General features: G+C 43.8%; 1 protein-coding gene across 15 annotated transcripts in view; it reads left to right on the forward strand.

The window, feature by feature from the left end:
- Nucleotides 1-16,618, forward strand: part of LPP (LIM domain containing preferred translocation partner in lipoma) — a 316,729-nt gene that overhangs the window by 242,252 nt on the left and 57,859 nt on the right. The gene's annotated exons all lie outside the window — the stretch shown is intronic.

Raw genomic sequence — 16,618 nt, forward strand, 5'->3', positions numbered from 1 at the left:
GACACCATCTGTTCCCAGCCTGTAGATTACCAGGTTGAATTCAGGTGTCATACACTGTCTTGCCCTCCTGCCTCATCCTTCTCTTCTCATTACATCTGCAGAGAACCTGGCAATGTAAATGCATTCTGCTCCTGTCTGCTGGCCTAGATTAAAAAGAAACCCATTTTGAGTCAATCAGGTTGGTTTTATGTGGACACCCATTAGCCCAGAACTGAGCCCAACAAATATGAGGAAGATAAATCTGAACTGATTGAAACTTCGGTTGTTTTTTTTTTTAATTGGAAAGCAGGTGGAACCAAGGCCCTAATAAACAAGAATTTTGCAGTGAAAAGAATCTGATTACATGAGAAGGTCAAGATGTTCTCATCAGATAAACATTGTTCTGTGAAATGGGGTAGATATCAATCCCCATTCTCCATCAGTATCCTCTGCTTTCCACGATCTCCACCCTCACAGCCAAAATGTCTTCTCTGTAAACGCTGACAGTCATCAAAGCTGACGACTAGCACAGATTTAAGGTGTAAGCAAGAATGACTTACTGAAGAGGGGATAACCCGAGAGCATTTTCTGTGTTGCTGCGTTTGACTTTGTCTCTCTGCCCCATACTCATCTGAGTTCTCTCTGATGTTTTAAAAGGAAAGCAACAATAAACCAAACAAACATAACATGTACTTAGCTATTAGCGTGGGCAGGCAAGGAGAAACCTTTTTCCTGCTCCCTTCAGGCAAACGGCTGAAGCCCTGAAGCATGAGATTTGATTACAGTCATTTTCTTAATGCAGAACTGTAAGTGGTAAGAGCCAGTTCAGGGACTGAAGCCCACTCTATTCTTCCCATAAGCTCAATAAGTTAGTTGGGTGATCAGAGTATTTGGAAACTCATGGGTTCCAAGTTCAGAAAGGACCTTGCCGTTATACAGCCCAACGTCCTACTCTCAGTTTCTCCCAGAAAGCCTGATAAAATCAGGACTTGGAAAAAAAAAAAAAATCTAATCTTTTTATCTTAAAGACTTCAAGCAATGGTGAGTCAACCACCTACCCTGATAAGCTGTTCTAGTGATTAATTTTCCTCACAGCTCAGAAATTGCTTCCTGAAGTGAAGCTTTAGTTTTGTTTAGCACTTGTATTTATGGAGCTGAAATGCTAGGTTTTTGCAAACTAATAATGTATCACTAAGATGGTTCTGCTCTGTTTGGGAGTGTGGTACATTGAAGCTTATTCATCCAAAAGGGATGCATGGCTCAGAGGATTGGAACATAAGGTCTCTCAGTGTTAGGTCATCAATTTGGCTATTGGATGGAAGGTCAGAGCAATGCCATGCCAATAGCTCTTAATTCAGCAGGAGATGGAAAGGAGCATCCAAATCGTTTGGAAATTTTGCCAATATTGTTGTTATAAGCAGCAGCATGATCAGAGATAGTGATTGTGGATGATGCAAGCTGCTTGGTGAAAATCAAACAACAGCCCTAGTCTTCCTTGGGCAGGTGATGCTTAATTACAAGCTGCACCTGACGGATCTTCTAATTGCACTCAGTCTATGCCACTGAAGATCGTCTCTGAGTCTCCAGTCTTGGCATTCTTGATGTGGAGATAAACTGTATGTTGGGCTGAACTCCTCAGCTTTAAGCACGCTGTGCCCCATGCAGCAATCTGGGAAACGTAGCCACAACTAATTATATACCTACCAAGAAAAATACGAAACAAAACTAGCAGTCCTGGGACGCAACTGCTTTTTATGGTTGGATAAAATCAAAGAGGTGGTCTGCCCTCATCCTCTTAGGTTTATTCCAGCCCAACCTACTCTCAGAGGAAAATGGTCTCCGGGATCACAGTGGTTGAGGCTTTTTGATATGGCAGTGCAGGCCCGGGAGTTTTATACTAATTCTGGCTTTGTCAGAGCTAAATACCCATCTACTGAGCTGTCAGCCTAGTGCCTTTCCACAACTTCATGCGGAAAGAAGAAATTAAGTGTAGGAGGAAAAAAGGAGTCTTTCAACTTTGGTTAACTGTCTGAACCAGTATCTCTGCCTTTATTCTCTGTTCTTTATTTGTTTAGCATGGTAACGTGGATTGTACAAGATTCATATGGCACATTGATCCAATAATCAGAAAAAGGACAAATGGGCAGAGACGTTGACTCTGATTTGCATTAAATATCTTCTGCCTCAGGTCTAAATGCCATGGTAATTGTAGCATACCAGATAGCTGTCAGCTAATCACTTTTATTAGTTTGAATTTAGAAAACTGGATTTCGGCATATTAAAAGTTGGTTAAGAACAGATAGGTTTTGAATTGAGGAATCTAATTAACCTTGCTAGAAAGCTGCAAGGCGTTATATTAAGTCATGGAAATAATTTGTTGGAATAATTACATTTGAACTGTCAGGCTGGAGAAAGGTCATTTTACTTGCCCCGTCAGCACTCTGGGATCTTTTCTGTAACCATCTTCCTGCTGCAGTTCCACTTTCCATAGCTCTGGTTTGCCATCAAGCCATCTTGTTTCAGCATAGGCCGATGTTCCTGGGGATGGAGGAGGAGCAAGAGCCTAAAGTCTCTTTGCCCTGGCAATGTCAGCAGGTGCTGCTGGGAGACTGGGTGAGCCAAGTTTGGGAGCCAGCCAGCCAGCACTTCAATCAGGTCTCTGCTCACCACAACACTTTTCTGCATCTTTCCTGAGCGGATGGTACTGGAGGTGGTTTCAGAGATGGGGAAACTGCTGTAGCCAGTGACTGCTCATCAAAGCACATGCAGCTGGTAGCATGTCATGGTTCATGCTGCATTCCTGAGGAGCCAGGGAACATGGTAAGCCAAGAAGCAGCATGCTGGAAGCACACTTTGAAGGAGCAAGATCACAGTTGTTGCCTAGATTCACTACAGCAGCATGTTCTAGTCCCTGGGAAATCCTCTAGCTGGCAGTGGCAAGGCAGTGTTTAATCACAGAAGTATAATCAGTCAGCATCGTAATTAAACAAACAAAAAGAGTGCATTTTTAGGAGTTAAACATACAGTTCTGGTAATTCTGCTTTCCTCAGTTTTGTCAGAAGCCCACTCTACCATACTGCATCAAAGAACCCCAGTCCTTGGTGTATATCACCTCCTACCCTCCTGTAGATTATAGAATGACTTACGGAGTGGCTTCTCTCTGGAAGTCCTTGACAAATCAGCATACTGAGGTCTCTTAAGTCTAGGCTACTCTTTACTGCTGATTCAGTTGCTGATCTGTGGTAGTTGGCTGTCCTTAATCAAATCTCTTTTTATTGGAAAGGATTCCCACATGTGTTATGCACTGTCCAGTAAGGATGCTTTCCCCCTGCTGCAGCCCTTAGTATTGCTAAGTGTGTGATCACAGGTAGGCAGGTTGAAGGAAAAGAAAATACTTCTTGGAGTGGAAATTGAGTGAGGATGGGGAAGGAGGAATGGAGATTTGCAGGAGATTAGGATAAATCTATCAAAATATTTTGTTGGCCACCATGGGAAACTACAGCCTCTGATTTTGCATTTTTTAAAGTGGAATACACACCACGCAAAGATCACAACTGCTCTGGAGCACCATTTCAAGTATCCTAGAAAGAAAGGACTTCTGGCAGCTTATCAGTCTCTATTGCCATGTAGTCAGTGCTGATTAAGGCTGGAGAAGTGCCATCAGGGCCCCCCATCTTCTGTTGCTTTCTGGACTATGTCCCAGCTGAGTCACTCCCCACAACAGGGAGTTTCCCTAACTGGTGGGAAGAAATATTTTCTGGCATTTTACTGAAGGCACTCAGATCTACCAAAGGAGTTCTGTGTACTTGATAACATAGCAGTTTCCTCTTGTGTTTCCATTGTAATGTAGAGATGCACATGCGAAGAAGAGAGGGACTAAAATGGTGCTCTTGTACAATAAAAGGACCTTGATTTGTCTCAGAGCCAACAGTTCAGTAGATGTAGTATTCTTGTGTGTGTTTGTCACATGTCCCAACTTTGACAATGAGAGAGAGGTGGTGAAGAGGAGGGTGAGGAGCAAGGCTGACTAACAGGACGCTTGTCTTCCTTTCCTCCTTCTCATCCTGAACCCTTGTGAGACCTTTGGCAGATCATTTCACCACTGCAGACTCCTTTTTTTCCCCCTTCACTCTTTTTGCAGTGCATTTACTGTTCATAGTCCCTCAGATACGAGCTGTTTCAGAGCAGTAGTTGTAGGAGTGCACCCCATGAAGAAGCCTTCATCTCCAACAGTTCTTTGAGATGCAGCATCACAATTAAGATGATTCTGTGATCGTATGATTCTAGGCAGGAGATGAGACTGCTCACTAGGTTGTGCAGGAATGGCTGCCTTCCATTCATGGTATCTCTGTCTCTTGACATAGCTCTGTGGGCTAAACAGTTCTACTGTCTATAAAGTGAACGCATTGTGCATCGCATTTGTGTCTTCACCAGGCATTTCTGTAAGAGGCATCCCCTTTCTGTCTGCTGAGGTCACCTCTTAGTTCCATCTGAATTGCCACTAGAAAAGGAAAATGAAAATCGATGTATCTTGCAGAGTTCTTCTGAAAAGGTTATTGTTAAAAGATGCAACTTATTATTAAAAAGAGCATAATTGCATTACAATTTTGCCACGTAATGTGATGCATCATCATGCCTTTTGTTTAAAGTCAGGGTTTCTGGTACAAGGCAGCAGACATCCTCATCTGAACAACATCTGGATTAGAAAACACTAGGTTAGATGTTCAACAACTGATGAGCCGGCAGTCATTTTCTGTTATGTAACCGCTCACAAAAACAGGAAGAACAAACATATAATGAGGACCCTTTTCTGCACTGCAGTTCAAGTTATCATCTTTTAGGCTCGAGCCGTATTCTAGCGTTTGTGCTCAGGGTTACAGCGGCGGGGAGCAGCCTGGGCTGGGAGGTCATGTTGCGGCACCATCAGCACCCAGCTGCCCTCTTGTGGCATGCCGCAGGGGGAGGCTTCCTCCCTCTGCTCCCCAGGGGCTTTAATTACCCTGGTAAATGGCTTTCAGAGCCTGTTTCTTCAGTCTCACTTCTGTCAGTGCTTGCCACATCCATTTAACTTGCTTGCAGGGGGTCCTGTGGCTGCCAGCATCCTTGCACAGCAAGTGCAGGTTGGGCTTGGGGAGTTAATGTATACAGATCGTCTTAATACAGCCTAAAGCTGCCCCATAGTTCTAAGTGGGGAGTGCAAAAGAGGAGACTTGTGAACAGCGGGAGAGCAAAACATACCATGTCTGCATGCATTTATTTCCAAAGGCATGAGAAAACAGTGCTGTGCAGTGTCTGTGAGGTGATTTAAGTTGCTTTTCAGCATTTAAAAGAGTAAAATGGGTGCAAAAGTTTGGTTCTTACTGCTGTTGATGTGATCAATGTCCTACCCTGCAGTAACTGTTGGGAAAATGTTTTGGAAAGCCTAGCACCCGTATCTTTTTATGCCAGCGATCTTAGTTTTACAAAGTCTGGAGCACGCATCTCTTAACGAAGATCAAGCAGACGTAGCCGTCAGCAGTGAGGGAAGGATGCACTCCTGTGAGCCTTGAGCACCTGCTACCCACATGTGCCAGGAGGCGGGAGACTCATCTTCCTTCTTTGCTTTTTCATATCCACCTAGAAGTGGACAAGACTTTGCATCGTGAGTGTTTCTGAAGTACATTCACTTCAGAGACCAGCGCTGCTTCACAGATGTGGTCTGAATCTTGCATCAAAAAATAAAATTACCCACTGTTGCTGTAGGTGATAAAATGTGAACTGATGCAGGTAAAAAGCAGCATGACTACCTTGGTGTTTTAAGTCCCTCATTTAGCTTGAACTGCTGGCAGTCAATCTAGACATATTTTTTACTTTTAAATAGAACTGATTTTGATGCAGAAGTCATTTAATGGAGAATAAGTGCAGAGTACCAAGCTAGCATTTTAGCAAAGGTATTTCAATGATCACCTATGTGCTGTGAAACAAATGTGGGCTTCAGGTCGTGAATGGAATTATTTTTGAAGCAACAGTCAGAAAATGAAAGCTGACAGTTTCCTGGTGCCTTCGAAGAGGAGTGAAACGTGATAATGAAATGTCTTTCTAAAGTACAGCGGTATTCTACAAGATTTCTTCTGCGTGTTTAAAAATGAATGTATCCATGAAAAAATTATCCTGTGAAGTTGGTAGTCATTTCTTATGTTGCAATAGTGCCCTTCCTGTGGTGGACACTGTACAAATGGATAGCACAGCTCGGCCTCCTTCTGAAAAGGCTTTGGACAATGATGAGACTAATAGTCAAGCCCACAAAAGTTAATAGCTCATAATTGCATATGAAGTAAATCTTTTTAATTGAGAAGCAGTTGAAAGAGAATCCAGCTCATTCGTGGCAAATTTACGTGCCCAGACCAAACTCTCTGTGGATTGAAATGGCTGAAGTATTGATAATGAGCCATCAGGACTCTGACAACCCTGTCCGTGGCAGGGGATTGGAACTAGATGATCTCTGAGGTCTCTTCCAACCCAAGCCATTCTGTGATTAGTCCACAGCTAACTCAGGTCATTAAGAATTGAAAGTGTGACCTGCCCTACATGAAAGAGTTGGCTTGTCTCAAGGGGTTTCTTTGTGGATGTGTCATCAACTCGCTAGAAACATAAATGGTGGCTGCCAGAGGACCTCTGGTTGGGAATCTCCTCAGAGAGGCCAGGGGCTGGAGGAAGATTTAGCCTAGGGGCATGTGGGACGGCAAAGGTTTTTCCTCCCACTCATCTTAAGTCTCTATTCTGGATACAAGGCAGTATTTTCCATCCAGGGTTTCATAAGCACTAAATTCTCACTCACAGGTATTTTAAAAGGGGATGCATGTTTGTGTGTCTGAGAATGGGTGAAAATGTTTTCCTGGATTTAGTTTCATAGAAATAATTTTCACTTCAGATTGTGCTTTGGAGTGTTTTAAGCCATAAAATTCCTCCTTTTTTTGGTTATAACTTAGGGCTGGATTGTTCAGAGCTATTCAGGCAGCCAGTTTTGGAGCTGGGATTAGAAACCACACTTCCAGCCATGCAGTCCCAGACAAATCTTTGTCCCAGCCAGATGAAAATAGTTATGCACATGACCTAGGATAAATGAAATTTTCTCTGTTTTTTTACAACTGAAAACAGCTCACCTGTTGTTTGAAGCTGGTTGCAGTAAACTTGCTGTTGCTTCCATGTTATTTTATGTCTTACTTGTACTACAGTAGCATCTAAGGCCTGCTAGCAAGACTGCAGTCACACTGCACTATGTGCAAATTAAACATGAAGTAGGAAACTGTGTGCATCCCTCTGAGCTTCCAAACTGAAAATACAGCAAGACCAGGAAATTATTATTGTCCTTAATTTACAAATGAGGGGCTGACTAGCAGAGTTTAGATGACTCACCCAGCATCATGCAGAGAATCAGTAGCAAAGTGGGAATTGAGCCTAGAATTCCTTCAAGTCCCGTGCCTTACCCACAGCCACGGCCTCACTCTTGTTTTATGTGAAAATCAACCAAATGGGCTCGTGAGCCTCGTCTGATGAGAAATCACAACTGCTCTGAAGGCTCTTCCCAGCATTTAGATCACAAGCCCTATTTTCCAGGGCTAATAATATGGCTGTGAAAATAAGAAGGGGGAAGGAAAGCGCTCCAGGACCATGCTCGGTAATCTTAACTGTTGTTAATATAATGTACCCACTAATGTTCTTGGACTTCAGCATTTGGATTGTTTATGGCTATTATTAAAATTGATAACTCGCCATAGTAATCTGTTACTTTCCAGTCTAGCAACCAATGTTCCATGGGGGTGGGTGGGAGCATGGTGTGCCGTTTATTATTTCTCCTTCTGGTGGCATTTGTCTCATGCTGTCATTTTTGATACGGTGGTTTGTCTCCTGCCAGTAACTTTTTGGGGGCATTTTGAGTGTCGCTTGAAGTGTAGTTGTGGGGGGAAGGCCAGATTTTATCTGAGAGTGAAATGTGGTGAAAAAGAATTAAACAGGGCTCTCTCATGTGCCGAATGTTCTCCTCCAGCCTGTTCTCTTCTGATGGAAACGCATCAAAACTGTTTGGTTTTTTTCTTTTCTTTATTTTTTTAAGGAATCGCTTTGACTCAGATTGTGTGAGATGAATCATAACCCACTTTCTCATCTCAGATGTGAAAAGAAAAAAAAAAAAGAAAAGAAAAAAATTCCAGCTCTGCTGTCAATGTCAGCATAATCAATACATAGTGTTTCTCAGTGTGCAAAGAGGTAGGGGAGTGTTGAAAGAACAAAAAGAATCAAAAGTAGCCAAACTGTCCTGCTGCTTTTAGTGGGCTTCACTGTTTTCATGTCTGCGAATGCACCTCGATGTTCAGCATGTCGTCTTGGACATGGACACAGTTTTTGTGTCTCTGGCTACAGCCCAAGGTCACAGTCTGCTCAAAAGTCAGGAGACTGTCATCCCAAACTGACGGCAAATCACGAGCAGCCAGCCCTGCCAGACATTTGCGATGCTACCAGCAGCCAAGAGTAAACCCATTTTGACTTGTGAAACTTGCTGTCAGATGTCACCTGCTTGGACTGTGCCAGCGCAGTTTTTGTCAGCGTAGCTAAGCACCATGCCTGTCCCATGGCCCTGCCTGTGACAGTGCTATTGAAGGAAATGGAAAACTTCAATGCCAGTAGATCACTGTAAGTGTAAATGGGAGTCGGGTGACCATGTCTGTTACCTAGTCACCAGCTTTCTTTTATTATCTTGCTCATTTGCATTAATTTTTCTTGTTTTCTTGTTATCGGAGATATAGAAACAATTACCTCTGGTAGTATGAGCTAAAAATGAGAGCTTAACCCCTAAAAAAGTATCTTCACAGCACCAGGGTCAGAAGGAGTCAGCAGGGCTTAGTGTATGGGTTTTAGAAGTTGAGGAAATTAATCTCCCCACTGAGCACAGTGGTTCAGTAAAACACACTGGCAATAGCATGCATTTGTGGAGATTTTAGAGTTGTGGAGATTTAGAGATTTTAGGGATCCATCTTCCCAAGTGTATGACACTCTCCACAGCTGAAGACAGGCAGCTGGACTTGGGATGTAAATGATTTTCTCTGTAGGTCCTTCCAAATTACCGTCCCAGCCATGCTAAGCTATTTGTTCAGAGCTGTGAATCAGGCTGTATTCAGTTAGCAGCAGTATTCAGCTTTAATATGCAATTTACTCAACAAATTCTGGTTCCAGACAGTATCTTGAGAGGTTAATAACTTACTATCTACCAAGCGTACATTCTGATTTCTGTCTGCGCTGTCGGAGCAGACTGAGCAGATGAAGCACAGCCTTTTTTATGGGGGTGGGGAGGGAGTGGGGAAAGTTTTTGTGGGGAGTTTGATTGGGCCTTTTTTGTCATTTAAAATTACACTCTGAAAAAAAATGAACAGGTTTTAAAATGCCTCTATTTCCTCGTTTTCTGCTTTCTCCGAAAGCCAGGTCAATTCAGCTATCAGCTTCCAAAAAAAAACCTGCAGGAAGCCATATGGTTTTTACCTTGAGTTTTCTCTTGTTCCGATGAATGATTAGAGCAAGACAATACTGACTATCCACCTCTTTTTAGCTCGGGGATTATATGTCATCACGTGACCTAAGGAACTGTGTCTGGCTAAGCTTTCCTAGAGGGAGGCATTTGGAAAGGATGCTGGTGTAGGTCATTTATGCTCTGCAGAGCACTGTCACGTGCAGTCATCTCTCCTGGACCAGAAGGTCCTAGTGATCATCATTGCCAGTGTGGAGCTAATTCTGGTCTTGTGTCCTTGTCGTCATCTCCACAAGCCGGGCAGCTGGTTTTCGTTTCTGTCCTGTGGCTGAAATTAAGTGAGAATCCTAAAATACTTATACACCTAAGCATGTATATATATGGCAGGATGCTGCATGGACCATGGATTCCAGGGGCATTCCCTTCTTTCCCGTTCTCCATCCCAACATCTCACATCAACTGATCCAGCTTTTGGTGCCTATACAGTCTTGTGAAGTGTGAATACCTCCAGCATTGGCAAGTCTGACATGCATGTATGAAGAAGAGAGGAACGTGTGGAGAGAGGGCCAGGAGCAGGGAGCCTATGGCTGCAGTAAGAGTGGATATGGAAGTGAGTGGGGTGCTATTAAACATTCTGTCATTTGGGTGTATATGTCAGAACAGTGGCTTCTTCTGAAGATAAAATGCCAAAATACAGGCTTCAGTGCACATTGCTTGTGTAATTCCTAACTGGCCACTACTGATGCTGAAACAGCCATAGCCTATGTATGCTCAATTTCAATGCAGGACCACAGGAGAGGATGTGAGCAAAACAGGGAGGTTGCTTATGGTCAGAATTATTTCCCATTTTTTTCACAGGCATAATTCAGAAGGTGAAGAAAGTGGCGTGCATGCACTGAAGATGTGCACAGCTGGTGCACTGCTATCTCTGTGGCATCCCTCCTCTGGAGGGGTAGCTGAAGAGGGCCGGCCAGAAGGGCTGTGTCAGTCATGCAGCCAGCTCCTAGGGAAAGCTGGTCACTTAAACTTTCAGTCTCTGTACTGAGGGTGGAATGGAAACTGCTCTGTTTGCTCATGCAGGGGAGAAACACATATACCTGAAGGGTATATGAAACACCTGCTTCAAGAGGGCCAGAAAAGGGGCTTCCGTGAAGCTTAGAGCAGAGGGACATTGCTCTCCTGGGGTCACAGATCTGTGCCTTGAGCTAGCCCTGGTCATGTGATGTTCATGACTAAATAATGTTGTTCATGAGGCCCATTGCTCTAAGTGTGGTTAGGTCTTTCAAACAAAACCAATACTTCATAGAAAGCCAATTAGTCTTGGGATCTTGGCGGTTTTCCTGTTATGTCTCTGCTCTGACTATAGCAGGCGTTTGGGTGAGGATCTGTAACTAAACTGTCCTAGGTGTGCCAGCCTTGGCTTCCTTATGTTTTGTACAATTGCAAGGTGTTCACGCAGTCTCACTGCCTATTGCCCTTTGCAGAACAACATTATTTCATTTAGGAGGACAGACCTGTATCTTGTGTAAATGGCCAAAGTTCTGAGACTGAATTACAGCTGTCAGGAATGGTGAGCATCCAGCAAATGTCTGATTGTGAGAGCTCTTCTGGTCCAGGAAATTGCAGCTGTTCAGAAGAATGAGTAAGGTTTTATGGGACCATATTTTGGAGCATGGTCTAATCATGACACATAGTGGGTCACATCTCAATAGGTGTGTGTTGACTAGAAGGTGTTCAAACTGGCATCAGCTTGGATAGAGTTCTGGTAGATTAAATATAGCCTGAGCTCTCAGGAGATTAGTATGTGCAGTGGCTTCATGCTTGTGTTCAGGGGACGGGAGAGAGCAAAACAATATGCAGCGGAAATAATGCTGTAAAATGAGAGAGTCATATTTTTTTCCCCTGGGCAAGTGTTTTACCAGTTTTGTCATTCTCTTAGCTAGGAGTGTTCCGCAGTGACCCTTAGAACCTCAGACACAGCTCTTCCCTGGAAAAAAGCCTTTACTGTATTGCCGGAAAAGATGTTTGGTAAGTCTTTAGTCCGTGGCCTCCAAAATGCCAGCCTATCTCTTCCTTGTTATACTGAGATCGGTCCAATGTTCTTCTGAAGCAGCAAGAAAATGATGAGCACTAGAATAGTTAAATTCAGACTTTTTCCAGGTGTTCTGATGTTCAAACATGGATCTGAAGCTTAACTCAAACAATTCTGCTGCCATCTGATCTAGAGTATGGGCTGGTGACTTCCCAGGAGCTGTATTCTATATGTTAATTCACATTGTCACGTGTCAGGGCTGCAAAGGGCACACTCAGAGCAGTGCAAAACAATGAGAGATATTTCCAAAATGCTTGGAGCCTTAAACATTTTGTATTTGCATTGGGTCTCACCTGATGTTGCTGCAATTCTCTGTTTTGGATGCTGGCTTCTGCAAACTAACCTTTAACTGGGGGTGAAAGTCTCCCACACGGTTTTCTGTGTCAAGGTATGAATAATCGCTTCCCCAGTATACCCATCACATCTGACTTTGTCAACATAACAAAATTGTATCATTTTTGCTGCAAATGGAAACCAACTCACTTAAACCGACATTGGTTTTCTGGGATGGATGATATACATTCAAAGCTGCCTGAAGTTGCCTAAGTTGACATCAGTTAAAATCCGTCTTGGGCTAAACAGAAATGAGTGTCTCTATACATACCTCAGATCTAAATTTGGAGGTCTAGTGGTTTTCAAATGATTCTGTTATCACAAGTAAACAAGTCTGTAAGTTTTCCCTGCTGTCATACCTAAGTGCTTAATGAGGATTAAATTTAGTTACCATCTTTGCAGCGAACTCATTTGTTTGTAAGAAACCAGTAAAGAGCACCCTGAAATTTCAGAACGCAATGATGTGCCAACTTCCTCCATATAGTGCTTGATGTGACTGGTTCGGGATGTTCAGAAGGGTTGTAAATGCTGAGTTTTTGGCAAACACCTATAATCCCTCCTGATATTAGTCTTTTCTAATGCCTGCTCAAGGGCATTGGACTGGCAGGACTCACTGTGACCTCTGGATATTGGATCAGAGCTTTCGCACTGGTTCAGCCCTGTCACGTAGAGCAAAAGGTTTTGGGGTTTCAGTTTCCATCAGCGCAGAATTCTTAGGTCAAGAATTGTGTGAATAATTCAGGAGACAAGGATTGGCACCTTCAGTGCAAAAGCCAATTTAGAAGAACCTTCCATCTTAGAGATGTGTTAAGAGTAATGTTTTGAACTCATCTTCATAGATACTGATCAACATCAGATGTTGTCCTTGTGGAGGTTGAATGTCAGGACAACCTGTATAGCTCGCTGAGCATTGATTTTATTTAGCCCTCTCAGGATCGCGATAAACTGGGATCCTAACGCACTTTTCCAATGTATCTTACTGGTAGTCAACAGGCCCTAGACTCCAAACCATTACCTCAAACAGAGCGGTCTTAGGGACATTGAAGAGCTCCGATTCAAGGGCTTGTTTTGGTTTGTTTTTTTATTCTTATTATTTTTGAAGCCTTGCTAATTATGAATCAAAATCTGTAGGATGTGTGAGAGTGACACATGCATTTGTGCAGATGGGTTTTGCACAGACTTTCTTTAAATAAAATAATAATTTTTATAAATACGTATCCCATATTTTGCACTAATTCAGTGCGACTGGAGGCCAGGAAAGAAAACTTCTGTCTCCTTTTTGATCAAGCTTGGAGAACGTGACAGTCAGGTGTGAATAATCAAACTGCTTTATCATGGACTCCAGATACGCATCATGTGCTACAGGGAAGACATTTCAGAAAGAGTTGGGAAAGTTATCAGTGTTACTTCCCATTTACCTCAGCCAGCAAAAACAGGTCCTGTGACCCAGAGGATGAGCAGAATTGCAAGCTTTGCATAATTACGTGAGTAGAAGTAATATGGTGTCACTGACATCACATGGTATTTTAAAAGGGCTTTTGCTCTCAATACCGGTGTTGTATTTCAGGGATATGACGTGTCTGGTCATCCTGAGTAGAAACAAGCGCTGCACATTCCTACCAGAATGGGAGTGCCTCTGCATCCCAGGTTATAAAGCTCCTGTTACTTGTCCAAGAGAGTAAACAAACACTGGACCTTGCACCTGGTTGGAAAGGTCCCAGATTTTGGGGAAAAGAAGGAAACCTCTGTCCAATAACTTGGTTTAATGAGAAAAAACAGAGTTAGTTGGTTCCAGCTGCTGAGAAATTCAGACCGGTGGAATTGAGCACAGGGGGCAGCTGGTCGACGTACAGGTGAGGTGGTTTCCAGCGCCCAATGGATGTGATTTACGGCGAGACTGCTGTCGACATGCAGACAGCGCGTGTTTCAAAACAGCAAGGAAGCTTTGGGCTGGGGCTGGATTGTGAAAGCAGGATTTTCAAAAGGCTTTAAATAAATGAGGTGCCAGTTGAAATTTGGTGGGACATCTTCTTCCAGTGCAGTCAGACACCTTTGAAAAACCCAAGCCTCAAAGCTGTTGGGAATATGAGAGCTACCATTTGGTCAAGACTCACTATTTGTGGGATCCAGCCTTTCCTCACCTTCTTTTTTTTTCTTCTTTTTACTTTTGGCAGAGGGAAGACAAGTTCCCTCCCTGTTTCTTGTTTTTTTTGTCAGACGTTTTTCCCCAGGCAGGCATGCATGAGGTGTGCCAGGTTGGTAGGCCAGAGCCATTGGCACAGGAAGCATCTCTGACTCAAAACTTTGCCATTACTCAGGCGTTTTCACCTTCTCTGCTAAACAGAGTCTTTGGTAAAAATCAGTTCATGCCACCACCCTCACGGCAATGCAGCAAGGCAGACAAGCTGCCGAACACCATCTGGAGTGGAGCCAGGCTATGGAAGAGTGAATTGAGTCATTCGGGCCCAGCAGCGGATGTGATTTTTGGCTGTGCTTGAGTCTAGTGAATGTACTGATGGCGCCCGTCTGGAGCTTATGAAATGGGTTGGCTGAGCCGGGGGACAGAAGAGGCTTGAAGTGCCCTTGCGCAACATGGAAACAGTTGGAGGTGAAAGTCCTTGGGAAATGGGACATTGTTTGCTCTGTCTTTGTCCTGCACCTAACATCACGGGGCCTCAACCTGTCCTTGGGCTGCTGGAGACTGCTAATTTTTTTACCTAGACAAAAAGGCTGCTACCCGTGTCAGCGTGGGCATCACCTGCACCCTCAGTTCAGCTCTTACAAAAGCAATTGCTAAGGAAGATTCAATCAACATTCAAGGCAGGCTTGAGCTGAGCAGTGGTGTGATCACACAGGCCGCTGGTCATTGGTCCTCCACACCTGGAAGAGTGGGCAGGAGAAGGAGCACAAAGCGTGAAAACGAACATGAAGCATCTGAGAAGGGGATGAGCTCGTCTGTCCTGTCAGTTCTGTAGCCTCTGCTTACATATGGGGTTGAGTGCAGCAGCCCCTGAAACTACCCTCTGCTGCTCTACCAGCACATCAGTGGGCGAGCAGGCTGGGGCGGCACACTCAGAGGGACACCTGTGAGAGGACCAGACAGACTGAGGCTCCTGCCCCTGGCGCTCCCTATGATTGCAAGGTGTTTTTTCCAAAAGAGGACCCTGAAATCTGGTGCAGAATTACAGAGTGGGCCAGAGGGTTACCCAGGAAATCCCCCTGTCCATCATCACAAGGTGAGGGTGAAGGAAGAGGGATTTCTTTCACCTCGCCTGCCATCTTTTCACTGTGGGAGCTACAGACAAGTGTGGTTGCACAGCTTGTGTGCTGCCATATATTTGGTCCTTCTACTGTCCAGGGTTTACTTTGTAGTGCAGGTTTGCAAGTGTGAGTACAAAGGGACCTGGCTCAGAGGCTGCTATTAGGATCACCGGAGCTGCCCGAGTCTGCCTAATCCACAGCTCTGCCAGTGACAGTTTCCCTTGCTAAGGTCCTTCCCAGGAGGAACAAAACCCTGCAATATCAGCTTTGGGATAAGCTGTCTAGAGAGAAGTTTCATGCCAGCCTTGCTGGCAACTGGCTGACACACTCACGAGTCACCTGGACTTTAGTGAAGAGCTGCTGAGACTGTTCCCTGGCTGCCATGTAGTGGTAAAGTCTTGGTTTTTTTTTAAAAAAAAAAAGATATTTCAATGTTAGCAATGTGTTCCAGGGAGAGGAGTCATCTTTGTTTTAAAAACTCTCACTTTCCTGTAGAAGTAAAATAAAGAAGAGCTTTCTCAGCTTTTGAAATTGTGGAAAACCCCACTTTTTCACAGCTTTAAAAGATTTTGCCCCATTTTTATTTTGGAAAAAAGTAAGGAGGAAAATGAGAAGCCTTTTTTTTACATCTCTTGCTTTTTTAACTTCCTATATGCGATCAGTTTCCCCTGAAGGAGAGGAGTGGTGGGCACAGGAAGGTGGGGGATTTCTCTGAGAGTAGGATTTTTTTTTCATTTCTTTTGCCAAATGAACTGATTGCACTCCTTATTTAGTTAAGTGTTTATGGGCAGGGTTTTTTGGTGCAAGTCAGTGCTTTGAAACTCACCCCTGAAACAGAAATATCTTTTTCACTTTAAAAGTTATTTGTGAAATGCTTCTTCTTTCCATCCAGCTTGCAACTTAAAACTCCTTTTCTTTGTCATTCCTATGCCTAGTGCTAAACCCAGAAGAGAAGCAGGTAGCAAGGAGTGCCCAGGAGGCAGCACGGGACGTGTCACCCTGTTACAGTCCTGGATGCCCCGGGGCAGTCTGGCACTGCTGTGGCTTCCAGAGACAGCATCCAGTGCCTGGCAAACCTCTGCAAAGAACTTGCTCATCTGTTTCCGCAGCTGGGGCTCTTTAGTGGATGCACAACTGTAGTCTCTGTCATCTGGCAACTTTCATCAGCATTAAAAGAAACATTTACAAAGGAAATACACTACATTTTACTTGCTCCCTTGCATTTCCTTGATCGATCAGCAAAGGGAGGGATGTTTCCTGTCTTGCACTCTTTTTTTCACCCCCTTTCTTTTGTCTCCAGATGTTACTGAAGTTCTGTTTCAACCCCTCTGCACATGGTAAACCACGTGCCAAAAAGTTGTCACAATGTAACAAATAACAATTAAAAAAAAAAAAGAAAAAAAAGCAGAACATGCTTCAAGAAAGAAGTATCTGGGACCTTAAATACAGTAGAGCAT

This window comes from Numida meleagris, chromosome 4, assembly GCF_002078875.1.
Source record: "Numida meleagris isolate 19003 breed g44 Domestic line chromosome 4, NumMel1.0, whole genome shotgun sequence".
NCBI classification, from domain to species: domain Eukaryota; kingdom Metazoa; phylum Chordata; class Aves; order Galliformes; family Numididae; genus Numida; species Numida meleagris.